This window comes from Triplophysa rosa, linkage group LG8, assembly GCF_024868665.1.
Source record: "Triplophysa rosa linkage group LG8, Trosa_1v2, whole genome shotgun sequence".
NCBI lineage: Eukaryota > Metazoa > Chordata > Actinopteri > Cypriniformes > Nemacheilidae > Triplophysa > Triplophysa rosa.
The window spans coordinates 22,306,845-22,325,471 of NC_079897.1; the positions used below are offsets into that span (position 1 = coordinate 22,306,845).

At 41.5% G+C, this 18,627-nt stretch overlaps 1 protein-coding gene across 4 annotated transcripts in view; it reads left to right on the top strand.

Moving 5' to 3' along the window:
- The window catches only part of sema6e (sema domain, transmembrane domain (TM), and cytoplasmic domain, (semaphorin) 6E), a 119,352-nt gene that overhangs the window by 23,307 nt on the left and 77,418 nt on the right, over positions 1-18,627 (top strand). Inside the window, exon 1 of one of the 4 annotated variants that reach the window (XM_057339722.1) lies at positions 17,427-17,442. The exons of the other annotated variants lie outside the window; for them this stretch is intronic. The gene's annotated coding sequence lies outside the window, so the exon portion shown is untranslated. Of the gene's footprint in view, positions 1-17,426; positions 17,443-18,627 lie in introns of those variants that run through there. 4 annotated transcript variants of the gene reach the window in all.

Below are 18,627 nucleotides of genomic sequence, written 5' to 3' on the forward strand. Positions count from 1 at the left end.
GCATTCTTCAAAATATCTCCTTTTGTGTTCTGCGGAAGACGGAAAGTCAGACAGGTTTGAAATGACAAGAGGGAGTAAATGATGACAGAATTTATATTTTTGGGCGAACTTTCACTTTAACATTTGCAATGTGCAGTAAACGCAACATCTGATGTAATATATAAGGGGCCTTTTTCATTTTATGTGGGATAGCGTGATAGATTTACACCTGTAGGACATCCAACCTAAAAAATTCTAGCCCAAAATGAAACTTGTGGTAATTCCAGGCCTATTTCTAGCCTTCTCTCCTAATTCTCGCTCACTTTCTCCTTCATTTGCTCTGAAGTCATTTGTCTCATTACTCAAATTTAACAAAGCACTTTGTCGTCTTTGTGGGGGAGGCCCGGCTCATTTAAAGGCCTGATTGGAATGAGGAGATGATGGTGGTGAAGAAGCCATTTATACAAGATGAGAAAGAAGGTGGTCTCGGCTATTTAGAGAACCAGCCCCGTGCCCACAAAACCTGCCAATTAGCCTAAGTGGCCTCCCAGCGAGTCGGATTAGTTCCGTACGTTTCCGAGAAAAGTAAGCGGAGCGCTTTCTCACAAAAAAAGTGACAAACCTGGTTAAGCTGCCGGGCTTTAATTGCAGGTCTGGTTTCAGAATAGCACGTTACATTACAGACACCCACATACAGCCGTGTTTTATGTTGCGGTAAAATGACTTCCTGGTTAAGCTGTGCAACATGACTGCTGTTTCTACACATTTCCTACCTGTTGTGTCGCAGCGTACCTTTGTTCTGCCAAGCTGTCTGGCTCTGATTTATTTAATTTCTTTCTGCTTTGTTCTGTTCCAGTAACGCTTACCGGATGAGCGTGTTTATTTTGGACACATTGTGTTCTCTTTCTCCGTATATTGCGTTCGTTAATTTTGTGAGGAATTTAAAAAAATGGTCGTCACATTCGTCATGCCTTGGGCTGGACAGACAGCGAGTATCGATCAGGGTGTAAAGCGGGGTTTTGAGGAGATTAATACTCTGCTCAGCAGGGCTCATGAAGTTGTTACCGTAATGTGGAAAAACCAGCGTGATCAGCCGTATTGACAGCGCAGGGCAAGGCCACTGATTAAGTAAGTGAAGTGCATTTCACAAACACCCGCGGGTTCCCACATGAACCATGTATCGTGTCTGGCGTCTCCTTCCACGGAACGCTTTTTGTTATGTCTCCGTGGCAGCACACGTGCTGGAGATAGATGGTTTTAACCATTGCAGAAGTAAATTTTTAATAGGAAGAGTATTAGTTATACATCTTAATTTAAAGCCGTGTTCATCATTGTCAGTGCATTGGAAGGTTTAATGAACGCATATATATCTTGCATTGCGAGACCCGAAGAAACTGTTATTTATCTTGTAGTGGGCATGGAAGGTCACCTTGACAATTTCGACGTTCATTTTTGCTCTTGCCGATTGAACCAGCCGACTCGCGTTGGAAAGGCGTGTTAGTGAGTTTTTAATCAGCGTGGATATTTATTTATTACTCGGAGCCTGCAGCTAATTTACTTCATCTCACTCACTCTCCTGTTTCAGGTCATTTACATACAGCCCTCCCCCAAGGCCTGCTGGGACAGGATTACTGTATTAATTGCTTTTCGGTGTGATGGAGAACAAAGCAATCTTTTTCTTCCGCTTCCTCATATTCCGAGCGACTAATGCTAAGAAGTTTGCAGGAAATTAGCCACTTGGGACAGAGCCCTTGACCGAGATAGAGGCGCATGTGTGTTTGTGTGCTCACATACATGTCCAGGGTCCAAAATGAAAGCTTGCATGCATAAAATGCAAGGTAAAATTGGATTTGGCAAGTAAATAAAACTAGTTAGTAGTTAACTTTAAATGGAACGCCAACATAATATAGAGAGCCTAGCTCATATATGCTGGGATTGATATTGTAATGTGTTTTTTTTTTGTCAGTAATATATTATATATATACTGTATATATATATATATATACTAAATGCGTTAGCTAACATCAACTAACAATGAGCAATGTTTTTTAGCATTTATTATTTTTTCTTCGTGTTAGTCAATGTCAATACAATTGTTCATGTTAGTTCACTGTGCATTAATCAGTTGCAACTTCTGATTTTAAAAATGTTCATAAGTGCTAAAATGGACTAAAATTAAATTAAATTATTTTTTTAAATGTTTAGTTCATCTTGCTAATGCATTAACTAATGTTAGCAAAACCACCTTATTGTAATGTGGTAACGAAAAAAGGCTAAATTGTGTCTTTTTTTGCGAGATTAATGCAAAGTACAGTTTAATGGCCAGTAGGAAGCATTTACAGCTGGTTTATCGCTATTGGCAGGCATACAGTGAATTTTTGACCCCTTATGTGTATATTTGTCTGTAAATGGCTGCAGTTGGTAGTGTACCTCAAGGACACCGTGAATGGCAGCGTTATGAAAGCTTCCATAGTCTTCACACGTACACACACATACGCAAGTGAATTGATTTTTGTGCGATTGCTACACAATACGTACCAAAGAGTGATTGAACGTCTTTTTGCAATCACGGGTCGCGTGCCATCGCTCTCTGTGGCAGTCTGTGTGCGACCCCTGTCTCCGCGGTGATGGATGACCTCACAATAAGGCCTGACACGGGCAGGTAATGTCAGTAAATCTCCCACCACAAAGACCACTACATACTCGATAATATCGACTTTAGTCGTGCGTGTGTGTATGTGAATTTGTGTCCTGCTCGCCCCCATTTAGTATGTCGTGGGATATCTTTTCCATCATCTCACTGTTAGGGGATAAGTTTGTCCTTGTCTTTCTGCTGTTGATACAGATGTCTACGCTGGCCGTTTCAAAGTACAAAGGTTGAGGGCCGGGCTGATACAGATCGAGATGAAAAAGGGATGGAAAATGAGGGGGTTATTTGATAGGGATAGGAAAAAATCGTTATCTTGAGTGTTTAACATTTTGCTGAAGGCTGCCTTCTCTTTGATGATTCCTCTCAGGCACTCGAGTAAATCTAAAATTATATTCTTATTCATATTCTCCATTCTCCGGGGCCAAATGCCAGTGGGTATGTCCTTTCTGCCATTTACGGTTTACACCTCCTGTTTGATTCTCAGAGAGTTTCTGCAGTAGCAGGCTGCTTTCAGGCATTTTCCACCCACAAATACGAAGTGATCACCTCGCAATTACTGCTGAAACCTGCATTTAGCGTGAGCGATGCCTGCTGCCTCCGTTACCCACAACCCCTGAGCTTTTATTACCTGTTTAGAGCTATACCCTCTCACGACCGTTGTAATGATGGCCTAAGGAAAGACGTTTGAGGCTTGAGAAATTTCTGTCTCTTTCAAGTCCAGAGGTGCCTTCTGAAGCTCGATGCTTCTGACAAAAGTGTCTCAAATTGAAAAGCTCAAAACTGTGGACCACCACCATCTGTGTTACCATGGAGACTGTCGTTTTTTTCCACTGTAGTGGAGAGCACTAGTTCCCTGGCACTTTAATTGCCCTGTCAGACGTGGCGCAGGAGGTTTTAATGTGGAGTTTGGCACTCCATGCCAGAAGTGAAAAACATCCTTGTAAGTTTGTTTAGGGTTTGGATAGAAGGGGAAATAGTTAGCAAAACCAAGACTTTCCTCTGTAAATATACCTTAAAAACATTTTGTACCAGGTTCAATTCTTTCTGCTGTCTCAGTACCCTCAAGACCCTGGGGTCTAAATTAGCGTTTCACTTCCCAAGCTAAAATATGTTTATTTTTACTTTCTGATAACGTGCGTGATCTAGTCAGCAGTGTTCAGCATACTGCCGCCGTCTTTCGAGTTGCGTAACATGTAAAATACAGGCTTCAGAAATAACCCAGGTATATTTTGATACCACCGACCGGTTGGTCTGAAATATTCAGAAGCTTTCTGTCAGCGTTTCATAGTCACTAAGTAGTCTTGCTTTACAGTGGCGCTGCCGTTTCAAGCCTCAGAACTCTGTTTGAGTAGATGTGCAGTGCGTCCTCCGACGCTGCAGAGTTGTTGATGTAAAGCATTTTGGCTGTACGGTAATGGGTGGAAAATTGCCCGCGGCGGAGATTGCACAATGCTTGAGCGTGTGTGAAAGACCAGCGGTGATCTCACCTGCCCCGAGGCTTCGGCTGTGGGCATCGAGCACACTGTGTTTCCTGCAGGGCCACGTGTGTTGCCTTGTGCACCTCGTGCCCCTTTTACCTCAGCCCTGCGTTTGCTGTTGATCTGCCCTTAGCTCTCGGGTGCGGTGGAGAGCAAAGAGAATGGAGAGGGTAATCAATCGCTTTCTTTTAGTGGTAAACGTGTGATGTCTGTCAAACATGAATGGAAGTGAAAGATTGATTTCCCATCAGTGTTCCCTCCAAGCTTTGATTTTTGATGTATTTTCAAAGTAGATGAGAAATAGAATGTCCATTAAAGCAAGAATTAACACCGATCAACAGCATAGCATATGGAACAAAAGGCACCTGTCAAAAGGTGAACTTTGTGTGCGACTGTTTCAATGGCGGTTTAACGGCGGGGTTTATGGCGTGTTAAAGCCAGTGCTTTAGGGGAGCTCGGCCGCTGAGTTTATGATTTTCTGTGACGGCAGTTTGACCTGTAAGCTTTTATTCTCCTCAAACACACACAAACGCTCAGAGGAGCTGGAAATGCCAGAGTAGGTCATGATTGTGTTTCGTTTGTCCTGTGAGTACAGAGAGAGAGAAGGAGAGTTATGGAGCGAGAGAGAGAGAGGTAGGGAGGGTGTTTCATGTGTTGACTGTATCATATCAGCATGCCAAGTTCAACAAGTCAACATCACTTTCACTCCCTCCCTACTCTGTTTTTCTTTTTTTTTGTCTTTTTTTGTCTTTTTTGCTCTATCCTTCTATCACCAAGATGATAATCGGGAGCTTAAAGCTGTTCACACTAGAATTTGAAAGCAAAATGAAAGCAATATATTCTATATGTTACATGCTGTTATTACACGGCTCATTTGAATGATCGATTCTGATTGGCCAGTCGCGACATTCCAAGGGTTGTTATTTTCAAATAACAACCGCTCAAAAAAAATAACACCCTGTAACCCGGATGCTGCAAATCATTTTGAGAGGGGCAGTTTAATATTACACAAAAATTAATTATAAATATGTCTTTTAATAACATATATGACGTTATATTTACAAATAATTAAACCAATTTGCCTGTTCGTGACGTTTGAACGTCGTTTCTTACTTTAAAACCGAAACTAAACTGCTTTTCCTCGCGGAAGGTCTGCATTCAGTAAAAATGAGGTAATACAATATTTCAAATTCACATTTCGTTTCCAGTTTTTTTCTTATGTGGCAAGTAGCCGTGTAGTAAGCGGGATAATGTACAAGCAGCTGGCTGTTATCGCGAAATGACCACTTCGCGTCGGGTCCTGATCACACTGTCGGGGCTTATCTCTGCGATAACAACCGGCTGCCTGTACATTATCCCTTACTTAAAGCACATAAAATTCAATTTATGTGATTTAACCCTTGAAAGAACACTATAACCATGCAGCAATTTTCTTTATAACTTGCTACATCCCATCAGTAGCTGTTCGGGAGGGTCTGAGGTGGTATTAAGAAAATGTAGACATCGCCATAGCTGAATTTTCAGCGCTGTCTTTCAACACTTTCTCGGTTTGCTGTGTAAATGCCTATTAATGTCATTGTCCTTCAGGCATCTGTAAACCGTCAGCTATTTGGACTCCTTTAAAACAACAGCGTGTGCTTTCCCACAGCCCTAAAGTGTCTTAGATCTTGGGAAAAATGCAGAGGGTAAACAAAACTAGCGTGTCACTGTGTTTTCTTTTTGTCTCTGGACTTTTGTGAAAAATCATAGCATTGATGGGACATGCTCCCAGCAGAGCTATTTTTGGTATGATTGTTTTTAGTGGCTGAGTCCTGACACGGAAAGCACAAATGTGTTACTCCAGCTTGACGTTGTGCACCTTTAAAAGCACTTTAAACAATCATGTTGGGTTGGAGCCGTGGCCTAGTGATTAGCTGACACATTAAGTCATAATCTGTGTATGGGGGATGTGTGCTTCATCACTTTTCAGAAGGCCAGAAAAAAACAAAGTTGCTCTTCCGGAAGGAAATAACATTGTTTGCGAAATAATCATGGTAAGGTTTCAAGTAAAATGGGTTTTGTTTATGAATAAATAGCTTTAAAGTACTGATGCATTCGGTACGACCTTTAAGCATTAAAATAGCACATATTAAAATGTTTCCTAATTTAGAAAAGTAACTACACTTTCGCTTCATTTAGGATACCTGGATTCATGAATATGCAAATGAGTCCCCGCCTCCACTCAATTGCATGAGCTCGGACCATCGATTATAGGTACATAGATGCCTCATTCGATGCGTGTGCTAGCAGCGACCGTTTCAGTGCAGAATCTATGCGCCATCCTTGCATATCTATGACTCAAATCTGTTAACTTGATTGGTTACAGGGTTATGATGTCGTACACAGAGGCAGTTTCTTTGGTAAACTTCAGTTTTATGGAGAAAATACTCATTTCTGAATTTACACATGGTTTATCTTAAAGCATATTAAAAATGCCGCACAGCTATATAAACAACATTAAAAACTTGATTTTCACCACAGGGGGACTTTAAAAAAGAAAAAAACGATGTTAAACAATTGGATCATAATGAGTCATTGGGAGATTTTGAAACTGTAATCTCAAATCTAACCAAACACATAAATAACAACTGTGGAACACCAAGATTTAAAAGTCTACAAATAAACTTTAAATAGAGTTTGTTTCCACCCACTGAATTACTTCCAGAACTTTAATTCGTTGGGTTGGGATTGTAAAACAAAGCACAATGTTTGAGGAATACCAATAAGCACTATTATAATCAATTTTGAAGGCGATGAATATTCACGGAAAGCATTAAATATTTAACATGCAGGGTTAAACGCCGTTACAGCCCTCGGCATGTCCAGTGGGACGCGGGACTGAAGTGTCTCTTGCCTCTCTGTGTTCAATAGGACCGGTTTAAGTCCGGTCTGGAACGGGACGGGGCTTTGCTCCTGTTCTAGCTCTGATTAGCACCAGCCGTCCCTCGTGGAACTAAATACAACTGATCAAAACCTGGTCTGGCACCACCACCCACACACTCTTCCCTCATATCCAGCTCTCATTACCGCCACATAAATAACTAATGAAGGATCAATGAGAGGGGACATCACTGGAATTCTGGATGGAGCCCACTTAAATATAGAGCTTTTTAATTTTCTCTCTCACTCTCCACCTCTTTTTTCCCGCTCTTTGGTCTTAATTGAATGTCTCATAATGCAAATTGCTCATCATTTATGGATGGGTCATGATGAAGCTGACAGGAGGCCTCTTTTCTCCCCCATACTAATCAGAGCCCCTTAAGAGAGCGACGTTTTCACTGGTGCTCATGGGCGATCTGTAGCTTTCCCAGCTGTGCGTGTGCTTTTTTCTTTACCTGTCGAGTTTTTCCGAAGGCTATGCCACTGCCTCCCCCTTCACCTTGGCATCTGTCTTATCCAAGCCTCTGAAGTCTCTAATTGACTTTTCAGCCGAGTACAGCGTAATTGGGTTTTAATTACCGTTTTACATTCTGTTTTGATATTTAAATCAGTCATGTGAAGGGAAAAGCAAGTCGCTCTGTTCTCTTTGCCTCGACGTATCACTGATTACACTTTTGAACCAGGCTTTGAGTTGAGTCACACGCGCTCATACTAGCAAGGTCTCATTGACAAAGACCTGCTAATGGCAGCCTCGCATGTTCACGGTAAATACTAATTATTCCCCGTCACCCGCATTCTTCATCCAATCCTTCAAACAAAAGTAAAGATGTTTTCATCAAGGTGCCTTATTTCGCTCCCTTTTCATCAAAGCCTTTTGCTGTGCACCAAAAAGATGACGATGTAATGAATAGTAGTGACATGGAAATGACTGTTGGATGATTCAACAGATGTCTGAAGGATTTCGACGCTACTGCGCAGCTTCTTGGCTCGGAGCGTGAACTCATCTGTACGATCTTCAGAGAACACGCAGATGTGAAATTGTAATTTGTGTGCAGTTTTAGTGTCGCTTTGCTGTTCTGTGTGTGGTTTGGTGCATTGGTAATTACAAAGCTCGGCCAGAGATTTGACTATGAAAGCACAACATTTTGATTTGATTCAATTCTTGAGCGTTACATAAGCAAGAAACAGAAAGTGAACGTGCCTGTGTGCGGGCAGATCTGAAAAGTAAGGCCGCTGATCTCTGAAGATTACTGTTCTTGTTTTTCACTACATAATCTCACATAATCGGAGTTCTGGATCGTAGTTCTTGAAATTTGTTTGCTATGTACCGCAGTGATCTTGCAAATCTATCTGCTGCATAACGGTGTGTCTTAAAGGTCCAGTGTGTAATTTTTTGGAGGCTCTATCGACAGAAATGCAATATAATATACATAACTATGTCTTCAAAGGTGTATAAAGCGCTTACAGAATGAAGTGTTTTTATTACCTTAGAATGAGCTATTTCTATCTACATACACCGCGGGTCCCCTGGCATATAATTTGCCATGTTCTGTCAGCCGTCGCAACCTTGCCGCTAGATTTCACTGACTGGACCTTTAAAAGGGATATTTCACCTAAAAATACTTTTCGTAAGCATGACAATAGCATGTGTCTTTTTAAAATACTAGCTTTTCCAGTAAAAAGCAACTCTTAGATTTAAGTTTCCCAAAGTTGGACTTGCGTGGTGTGTCTTTCTTCATTATTTTTGCCATCCCTTTTGTGCTTTACTGGTACATATTGCACACACAACAATTTAAAAGTAGCTTCCCCAGCACTGGAGACCCCCACAAACACGCACTCGGGTCCAAGTTCATCTTTTTCATAAGTTCTCGTGTGGTCTGTGAACGTCTCTTCTCTGGGCCGTGTTGTGCACAGCTGCAGGTCTCTGCCTGAGGGAGGTGAGAAGTTTCTGCCTGGATGTAATTGGTGTGACACAGGCCTGCAGCCATTCTGTACTTCCACACGTCCACTGGCTGTTAGCTTGCATTAGAGACCCTGCGGTATCCGCTGTTACCCAGCACATCTGATAGGACAATCAGAGTTTTCCAACCGCTTTCCCTTCTGTCAAACCGTTTAAGAAAGCGACTCCTGGGCAGAATGCAAATTCTCATTGCCTTTAAATGGCTCAAAGGCTGTTTGGTCAAAAATCGAATGTTCTCCCTTTAATTTAAAACCTTTATCTGTGACTTTGTTGTTGTTTTTATTTTGTTATGGGTTTTTACTTTGTACAGCACACTGGTCGGTAGTTGTGGTTAATCATGCTTTATAAATAAATTGACATTTTAAGTGAATCCTGTTTTTCGAATGATTAAGAAAACATGTGCGGATTTGTGCTTTTGTAATCAGGCGAAGATGCGGGAACAGCTGTATCCGTGGTAACCGCTAAAGGTAACTTGTGTTATGTGTGTGTTCTGCATTAATGATATTGCATTTATCTGTGTCTCTGCCCTTTTGCAAAGAACGATAACGAGCCATTTGAAAGGCCAGAGTGCCTCGTACACCCCCCGCACGTACGCCTGCTTCGTATTCTGATACCTTCACCCGTCTGTCTGCATATCTATCTCTCTTTCGCCTCTGCACGTCAATTGTAAGTCCACATACCTGTCTGTTATGTTTCCATCCGCCTGAATCGTCTGCATACCTGTTTGTTTTGCTCGTCATCTTTTGTTTCGAGCTCTCTGTTTGTGTTGGTTTTAAAAATCTACCAATCCAGAAATGGGGAAAAGAGAGATATTTTCTTGTCCGTTCCTTTCTTTCCTTCCCCTTTATTTGACCAAATCCATCGAGTTTCTGCTCAATTGCACAGATTGTAATCTTGTTCTGGCAGAATGACCTGCTGGAAATGAAGCCATAGATCACACGGAGGGGAGCGGGCTGAGGGAGAGAGAGAGAGAGAGAGAGAGAGCTGGCAGAGATGGAAAGGTGGATGGAGAGATTGAAGAGAGCAAGGAATGATTGCGTGAGAGCGAACAGGGAAAGGGTGAAATAAATTAGGGCCCAATCTAAAGTGTTGTACCCATGTTAACTTGTTAGAAGTATAGCTACTGTACCTTTTATATAAAAATATATACTGTTCATCGTATATTTTTTGGTGCATATGAATTAACATTATTACGTATTGCCGTTGTGTTTATTTATTGTTGACTGTATTTAATTTTTTTCTTCAAACATTTTGCATTGAATTTTCATCAGTGGCTGTTTCTAAATTATGTCTCTTGATTGAAAGAAGTCATTTTAAGAATACATGCATAAATTCCAAGATATATATATTGTATAGCCCCAAAATGGCTGAAAATTATATAACCGATCGTTTATAGTAAATGACATTTATAGAGAGAGAATGTTCTCTTTTCACCGTCTGCCCACATTAACATTCCGATTCTGCGGTATATGCAGCATGAAGTCTCTCCTACAACCCCATTCAATCTCACAGACACGGCTCTGTCTTTACTCTCTCTCCCTCTTCGGGGTTCGCTCTCTGTCTCTGGGCTTTTGGCAGTGTTCAGAGGAAGCGAAGAGAAAAGGCAGCGAGAAGACGGGGGTATCTCTGTTACGGAGAGCTCTTTAGTGTCTTTGTGCTCCGCATGTGTCCGGCCATACCCTCACATGTACCCGCTTGTGTTTGGACTCGCATAAAACTGCCCGTTCAGCCCCGGCAGCCGTTGCCATGGAGACAGAGTGGTGATGGACCCAGAGAGAGGCTGCAGGTAACCGACAGAGAAACGGAGACAGGCTTGAAAGAAAGAAAAGGGTGTTACTAGATGTAACCGTCTACTTTGAGGACCAGGCTGCTGAGATAAACACAACTTCTTTCAGTTTAGAGGCAATCTGGTGATGTTGAAGGGTTTTAAAGACGTAATTTTATATTTTTTTATAAATGTAGTTTCTTTAGCAATTTGTAATATAAAAATGTATGTACATGCAGTATTTGAATATGCAGTATATATACAGTACATAATGCTACTGTATATTATATTAATGGGAAATTCAGTTATTTCATATGTAGGTTTATTTGAGGAATAGTTCACCCAAAAATGAAAATTCTGTCATCATTTATTCCCCCTTATCTTTTTTCCGCAAACACAAAAGAAGGTATTTTGAAGATTGTTGGTAACCAAACAACAGCGGTACCTGTTCATTTCTATTGTATGGACACAAAACCAATGCAGGTCAATTGGTAGCAATTTTTTTTTAAATATCTTCTTTTGTGCCATACAGGTTTGAAATGACAAGAGGGTGAGTAAATGATGACAGAATTTTCATTTTTGGGTCAACTATCCCTCCAGGACCAGGCTAAAATGTAACTTGGCAAACTATGTCTAAATAGATGTGTTAAATGCAATATTAAATGTAGATGTTTTAAAGTCTTGTTCGCTCATATTGCCTCAGGGCATCTGTGTTATGGCCCAAGTCCTCAGTTGTATTTTTCATTTGCAGGCGTCAGCGCGAAGCTGTGTGTAAGCTACTCGGGCTTAATGTGAACCGCAGCAAAAAGATGAAACCAATACCACTCTAAGAAATGATCAACAGAGCTACTTGGGGTTTGATTTTAAAAGATTTAGGCCACATAAACATAGTGAAGGTTTGTTCTTTGAGCACAGGTGGATTGGGGACATCATGTTTTTTGTCTCAGCTGAACAATAGCTCAGGAAAATGTCGGTGCCAGAAAAGGGGAGCTTTGACACGGCGACAGATAACCATCAAAAACTAGGACAGTTCTCCGAGGGGCAGTAGGGGACATGACAGCGGGGACAGGGGCTCATGATGAGGGCCTCTCACCTCGCCTTCTGATTTGAGTCCCACACACGCTGATCGACTTCTGTCTCCTTGAAGTGTCCTTAGCTCGGAGCAGGTGCTGTTACGCGGTGACCTGTTTGGCGGCGGAACAAAGGCTCTCTATTTGTCTTTCATTCTCTCTTAAGTGTTTCAGAGATGAAAGACGTTCATTTCTGAAACATAGTCCTTCTGTTTCACTCTCGTCACAAATTCCTCTTCTCAGCTGAATGCATTTTTAACCGTTGTTTTTTTAGCTACTCCTTTCAGACCGGACTCATTGATCGTCCGGGTTCAAACGTTTCTGTACGTGTCCTTCTGTCTCGGCATCTCTGTGGATGAGTCTTCGCTGATTGTCCTCATCAGCCCAGCTGACAGACCTCCTCGGGGGCCGCTCATGGGAAGCATCACCCACCCGTGCTATAGGCGTATTCATTAGATGCATCCATCCATCCTTTCCTCTCTTCCTCCACCTGTTCTCCCTGGAAAGTGCTAAGGTTAATTAGCACATTCGATTAGCTAGACGTCTCCACCATTTGCGCACGTTTTCCATCTCGATCTCCTTCACCTCTCTGACACTCCTAAAACCTGTTGTACGGGCCGGCATCCCAGAACTGCATATATTCTGATTGCTTTAAGTAGTAAACAACAATTGACTGTGTTGTTTATCTCCGAACATATGTGAATCATTTTTAGACGATCCCTAAATTATATCTTAAATCCTACCTCACACCTCTAATAAACAACCGTTGTTTCTGAGCTTCTGTTTCGATTGTCAAAGTGGCGTTTTAAAGGAACAGGTCACCCAAAAATGAAAATGCTGTCTTGATTTGCTCACCCTCAAGTTGTACCAAATCTGTATATAAGTTTCTTTGTTCTGATGAACGCAGAGAAAGATATTTGCAAGAATGCTTGTATTACCAAACAGTACTTGACCACCATTGACTACCATAGTAGGAAAAATCGCTTTATACATGTCTTTGTTCTGTTGAACACAAAAGAAGATATTTTGAAGAATGTAGGAAAGCAAACAGTTCTGGTGCACTTTTAACTACCATTGTCATTTTTCCTACTATGGTAGGTAATGGTGGCCAAGAACTGTTTGGTTACAAGCATTCTTCCAAATATCTTTCTCTGTGTTCATCAGAACAAAGAAATGTATACAGATTTGGAACAACTCGAGGCTGAGTAAATGATGACAGAATTTATATTTTTGGGTGAACCGTCCCTTTAAGAGACCTGATGTTTCTTATGACAGAACTGGGTTGTTTTTTTGTCTGTATCTCTCGGTTCGTCTGCGTTTAAACATAGCTTAAGATCCTGAATAAGGTCGACAGGATTCAGATGTTCTACTATACCAGTTTCTATAGCTCAGTTGGTAGAGATTGACCTTACGCAACTCCAAGGTCATTGGTTCGACAGAGAGCTCAGAAACTGAAAAAATGAATGTCTTGAATGCACTACAGTATTAGTCTCTTGGCTCATAAACGTGTTTTAAGTGGTTTAAAGATAAATGTAAATGAATAACGAACGCTGAGCCACAGCTGCCATTTAGTCAAGCGTCAACCCATTAATATGCCTGACCATGTGCAGCTATTTGTTTACTGCGATTTAAATAAAGATAACTGGTAAAACTGGCTCTCGCCGTACGCTGTTCTGCCCGAGAACTCGAGACATTCTCCAAGCTGCCATAGAAACGCGCATTGACATGTTGCGTGCGCTTGTTTTTCTTGAGAAAGCAGTGATAACACATGCTGAAGCTGTGTGTGCATGTGCGTGTGCGTGAGCGTGCGCATGCTTCTTTTTTAGATGTTCCTGTCTAAAATAACGTACTTAATGCTTTCCGATCTGTCAGGCTCACTTTCTGATTCGCACTTAGTCACATATCAAGGTTAATGTTACCGGTCACCATAAAATGTGTTTGAGAAAGCGTGTCGGTTTGTTTTGACTGTATTTTTTTCTGTTATCTTGTCCTGAAGGCACAGGGTTCAGTAAGGGCTGTGTTTGATACAGGCGAAGTCTTTTTATATCTAAGCTATTGATATGTTACTGTGATACAGTGAAACAATATTTTGGATAGCAGAATTTTGTGCATCCCATAGCACCAGTGCCTCTATATTAACTGTTTGTGTTTGAGAAATCTGATCTTTTATCTTCTTTTAGTGTCGCTAGTGGCACGCCTCACCTTTCATCGTCTTTGTTGACATGTTTATCTTGTTCTTTGTCCCGCGCCCACACATCTCCTCATCAGCAACAGACTGCTTTACACAATGCCCCATCTAGAATCTCAGAACACCTTTATACAACATCTTTTTCTATGACACACACATCCCCATCTACACGACAAAGGCTATCCCGCCCAGGACAAAGCCTGCTCATTACAACCTCGTACAGTAAATATCCCATAATCCTCTGTGTATTGTTGCAGCTACATAATGCAATGCAGGTACCCCACCGTGAGCATCCGCAGTTAAGCCCTTCTGCGCTCCAGATGCCATCCGTCCCTCCCTGCCTCCAAGCCGCACTATACAGGGCAGTAAATAACAGCAAGGTTAAACACCTCTCGCTCGCCCATTCAATGCTAGAGGGAAAGTGAGAAAGAGGCTGCCGGGGAAGGCTGAGATGAGCCTTGGCGAGAATAAGGATGGATGGAGAGATGAGAGATGGGGATGATAAATCGTGTGCCTCTCTTTTATGTAAAAGAGGTACTTTTAGGCGTGACACAACCATAAATCAGACATGGGCCGCTCTCTCTAATTCTATTACAATAGCAGGCAGACGCACACATACACATTCTTTCACACTCAGGCACACAGTCTTTCACAATGTGGTTTGCGCTGTCTGGGGGTCTGTGTCTGTGGGGGCGTTTGGTAATATTCACCTAATGGGTTTGTATATCTTTTTCATATTTCTTTATAACAGGCGCTGTTTTATCTGTCACACCTCTCATCCACCCAGCCAGGTGTCCGATGAGACTAATGTTGTAAAGCACTATTGCGGTTGTATTGAAGAGGAGAAATTAAACTAGTTGTCAGCCCAGTATGAGTTTTTAAGCGGGAGATGCGGAGGGCAAGGTCGATATGTATTTATGACGCTGCAAAAATGTATTTACTGGCGTTGAAGTTTCCATAAGGTTAAAGAATCACCAGGACACACCCACTTCAACAGTACATATTCTTTCTTTTACTTTTTAAAGGTCCAGCGTGTCATTTTTGGGAGGATCTATTGATAGCAATGCAATATAATATACATAGCTATGCCTTCAGAGGTGTATAAAGAGCTTACACAATGAAACGTTATGTTTTTGTTACCTTAGAATGAGCTAACTATCTACATACACCGCGGGTCCCCTTGCATGGAATTCGCCATGTTCTGTCAGCCGTCGTTGTGTTTCGAGCGGGAAGGGCAGGGGTGGAGTGAGCGGTTGGTTGCAATTCGCAACCTTGCCGCTAGATTTCACTGACTGGACCTTTAAATATCAGTTCAATTCACATTTTTGTCTTGAGTGCTTTTCCCAATATTGCATTATCTGTAAAAACGAACAAAAAATAATGTCGTTTTTATGTTGTTATTGTTTTATTGTGTTGGTTAGCGTTTTTTTTTGTTGTTAAAAATAAGTTACTCAAAACAACCAACTGCACTTTGATTGATATTACTTGGAATGCACAATAATAAAAAAACATGATTTTTTTTTTAAAATAAAAAATATAATACAAGTACACAAAATACAAGTATATATGTACTGTATATGTGTATATTATATAAATGTATATCTGTATGTATATTAGTGATATATTATGTATTATAATATATTAGTGATGTTTACTGTCATAATAATTGTCTGTGTGACACAGGTAATTGGAAAATTGCATTCATTTTTACATTTAATTAAAATTGTTACTTTTTTTTAATTAAAAAATGTTTGGTCATTGTTATCTGACTTTGGTCAATGGTATTTTGCTAATTTTAGTAAGGTAGCACTACCAGAATTTCACAATCAGGTTTAGAAATACAAACATGATGCACCCTGAGCCCCAGTGCATTATGGGTGTGGGGTAGGGTTGGACAGAGTAAAGAAACAAAGCAAGTTTGGGTAGATTTTCATCCCTAAAGCAGGTGATAATAGGGGTGTGTGTGTGTGTTTACATGCGTGCGAGTCTTTCTTTGACTTTAAAAGCACCTGTCATGTTGGTGACGTGCACATACTGTATATGCGTGTGTGTCCTCTCTGTGGGAGGCGCAGAGTTCTCCAGCTGTTTTGGCAGATAAACTGTTGTCGCTGAGCTACCGGCTTCCTGCAGCACATCAGCGGAACAGAGCGACTAGTGTCACCACACACTCTCGCTGTTAACCAATAACACACTCCTCGCCAGCCAACACAAGCTATCGCAGACTCGCACAGCACTGCAAAACATCCACCTGCCCGTCCGAAACTGTCCACGCAGCATTACATGCAAAGTTCAACCCCGCACGCCCCTGTTACCATGGTAACCTAATTACCTCTTGGCCCCGGCACACCGGCCTGTGCTCTGCGTAAACAACTCTTCAGGAAAAAAGTCACACGCGGCCTTCAAGTCTAATGAAACGCGCGTAAACAATCCGGTGTCGATGATGATATGCACACAAATATCCCCATGACACTGACGATAATTGCATTAATGAGACCCGGTGTTCCCTCTCTTCTGTTGTTTTCCTCGCTGAAACAGGGTTTGATGAGTCAGACTACCATGTTTGCAAACGGTGAAAATCTCTCCCAACCTGTCCGTCCGTCAAGGCGTTCCACAACTGTCAGCCTTTAACTCGGTAATCACAGCTTGAATCAGCTGAGAGCATTTCTGTCAGATAACACTGACCAAGCACCGCTGTCAGCTCAGGTAAAGGAAGGGTTCTTGGCTTCTGAAGAGGATGTGACCCGGTCTTCTAGCTTATGGAAACCTCATCACCAGTGAATACGGTTTTGCTGAGGGTTTATTAAAACCGCTTGTAGATGCCGTAGGGATAATGCTGCTGACAGAAAAAATCTGAAATGGTGAGAGATGGTTGACCTTCTGATTTTGCTGACGTTCTGTTCACGTCATTCCAAACCTGTATTCCTTCTTCGGCAGAAAACAAAAGGAGATATTTTAAAGAACTGGTGCCTGTTGACTTCCATTGCGTTTCTCAAAATATGTTCTTTTGAACAAAATGGGTGTGAATAAATGAAAGAATTCTTATTTTAGTAATAACTTCCTAAATCTTCTCTCCAGCTTTTTCTCTGGAAACTCTCAGCAACGGGAAACAATTAGTTAAACCTGTCACAGAACATTATGGTTTCATAAACACAGAGTCAAATCGCTGCACTTGCTGAATATTCAGAACGTTCTGTTCCAGGTCTCGATTTGAAAGCTTAGGTGAGGTTGTCAGCATCTCGAGCGCGTGTTCGCAAAACACATCTTTACAAATTGAGCGTTTGTGTCCGTTTATGTATGTTCGCGTGTGCCTCCGTGCAATTATGGGTGTGCGTACGCACAGGATCCGTTGGCACGAAGACGTGTTTTTCTTCAGATCGTGCAGATGGAGAGAAACGGAACTTCTCGCATGCAAGCTGCCTAAATTTAGCAGTCAGTGAGTGCCTGCATTCATTCACTTCATATTTACACAGCCCACCTCGTTAAAGGACCCCTCACTCGCCACACCGCTAGCTTCGGCTGGAACAGGAATGCTTATTTTTCTGAGGTGTAGTTGTTTGTTTGAAGAGACAAATTATAACTCATGAAGATTATGGCATATAATGACCTAAGATACAGTATGAACAGTGCTGGAAATGGCAGACTGGGAGGGACTCTAGTTGGGGACATTTTTTAATGTATATTTTTGAACTATAGATTCAGAAAATGCCACTTTATGTATGTATGAAATGTGCATGGCGTTTTGAGGCTATTTCATGAATAAAATATGAAAACCCTCTACATTTTGAGGTGGAACTCCATCCCCCCCTTAAAATTCACTCACTGGACTCAGTCCCTCCATGACCCCCCCATTTCCAGCCCTGACTTTTCTTTTCAGGAAAAATTGAAATGTTACATGAAGGGAGCTGAATGCATATCTCTCTCTGTCTATCGTTCTCTCTGTACGTATTGATCTGTTTTAGTGGATTTTTGGTGGCATTTGCTCATTGCTTTCTCATTTTAGAGTTTATTGCATGACTACCATCTTGCATGTTTTGCAATCGAAGAAAACGGCAAAGTCGTGAGAAACAGACCGCACTGCATTTCCACCCAACGATCCGCTCTCCTACAACTCTCTGACCCGTATTTAAACAATGTTCCTCTGCTGCTAGACGCTCGATTTAAAGTTGATTTGATTTGGAAGAAGAATTTGAGAAGCAGATGGGGCTTTCTGTGCGAAGTATTTGTTTTCTGGGTAAAAGGTCATTTTGCAGCGGCCTGTGTGGAGAAAGATCCTTTGTGAACTTTTTGCAGAACTTCTTGAAATATTTTCACTGTAAAACAAGTGAGCTGTTGTCAAAAAGAGTAGAAAAAATATATATCAGAGCTCATCTAAAACCCAGCAGCGGGGTGGTAAAACCTCTCCGAGCTCTCTGGTCAATAAGCAGCACATTCTGCAGAGCAAATTTAACCCACATCTAGAAGCCAGCACAGCGGGATCTTTAGAAAAGTCCTTTTGTCTTACAACTTGAAAATTGTAAAACTCGAAAGCGAGTTTCCAAACTTCTTGTTTTAATAAAAAATACGTCAACTTAGTGGAAACAACTGCTAAAACCAGACGAACATTAACTTTAGATGTTTA